Here is a 1,741-nt window from a genome sequence, read left to right on the forward strand (position 1 = left end):
ATATATATATATATATATACACTTTAAGTTCTGGGGTACATGTGCAGAATGTGCGGTTTTGTTACATAGGTATACATGTACCATGGTGGCTTGCTGCACCCATCATCCCGTCATCTACATTAGGTATTTCTCCTAATGCTCCCCCTCCTCTAGCCCCCCACCCCCTGACAGACCCTGGTATGTGATGTTCCCCTCCCTGTGTCCATGTGTTCTCATTGTTCAACTTCCACTTATGAATGAGAACATATGGTGTTTGGTTTTCTGTTCTTGTGTTAGTTTGCTGAGAATGATGGTTTCCAGCTTCATCCAAGTCCCCACAAAGAACATGAACTCATCCTTTCTTATGGCTGCATAGTATTCCATGGTGTATATGTGCAACATTTTCTTTATCCAGTTTATCACTGATGGGCCTTTGGATTGGTTCCAAGTCTTTGCTGTTGTGTGTGCCACAATAAACATACGTGTGCATGTGTCTTTATAGTAGAATGATTTATAATTCTTTGGGTATATAATGGAACTGCTGGGTCAAATGACATTTTTGGTTTTAGATCCTTGAGGAGTCACCACACTGTCTTCAACAATGGTTGGAAAATTAGGTAGACAATGATTGAACTAATTTACATTCCCACCAACAGTGTAAAAGCATTCCTATCTCTCCACATTCTCTCCAGCATCTGTCGTTTCCTGACTTTTTAATGACAATTAAACCATTCTAACTGGCGTGAGATGATATCTCATTTTGGTTTTGATTTGCATTTTTCTAATGACCAGTGATGATGAGCTTTTCTTCGTATGTTTGTTAGCTGCATAAATGTCTTCTTTTGAGAAGTGTCTGCTCATATCCTTTACCTACTTTTTGATGGGGTTGTTTGTTTTTTTCTTGTAAATTTGTTTAAGATCCTTGTGGATTCTGGATATTAGCCCTTTGTCAGGTGGATTGATTGCAAAAATTTTCTCCCATTCTGTAGGGGTTGCCTGTACACTCTGATGATAGTTTCTTTTGCTGTGAAGAAACTCTTTATTTAATTAGATCCCATTTGTCCATTTTGGCTTTTGTTGCAATTGCTTTTGGTGTTTTACTCATGAAGTCTTTGCCCATGCCTATGTCCTGAATGGTATTACCTAGGTTTTCTCCTAGGGTTTTTATTGTGTTAGGTCTTACATTTAAGTCTTTAATCCATCTTGAGTTAATTTTTGTAGAAGGTGTAAGGAAGGGGTCCAGTCTTAGTTTTCTGCATATGGCTAGCCAGTTTTCACCATTTATTAAATAGGGAATCCTTTCCCCATTGCTTGTTTGTACCATGTTCATCAAAGATCAGATGGTTGTAGATGTATAGTGTTATTTCTGAGGCCTCTGTTTTGTTTCATTGGTCTATATATCTGTTTTGATACCAGTACCATGCTGTTTTGGTAACTATAGCCTTGTAGTATAGTTTGAAGTCAGGTAGCATGATGCCTCCAGCTTTGTTCTTTATGTTTAGGATTGTCTTGGCTATACAGGCTCTTTTTAGATTCCATATGAAATTTGAAGTAGTTTTTTTTCTAATTCTGTGAAGAAAGTCAGTGGTAGCTTGATGGAAATAGCATTGAATCTATAAATTACTTTGGGCAGTATGGCCATTTTCACGGTATTGATTCTTCCTATTAGTGAGCATGGAATGTTTTACCATTTGTTTGTGTCTTCTCTTATTTCTTTGAGCAGTGTTTTGTAGTTCTCCTTGAAGAGGTCTTTCACGGCCCT

This window comes from Mandrillus leucophaeus, unplaced genomic scaffold, assembly GCF_000951045.1.
Source record: "Mandrillus leucophaeus isolate KB7577 unplaced genomic scaffold, Mleu.le_1.0 Scaffold904, whole genome shotgun sequence".
Taxonomy (NCBI): Eukaryota; Metazoa; Chordata; class Mammalia; order Primates; family Cercopithecidae; genus Mandrillus; species Mandrillus leucophaeus.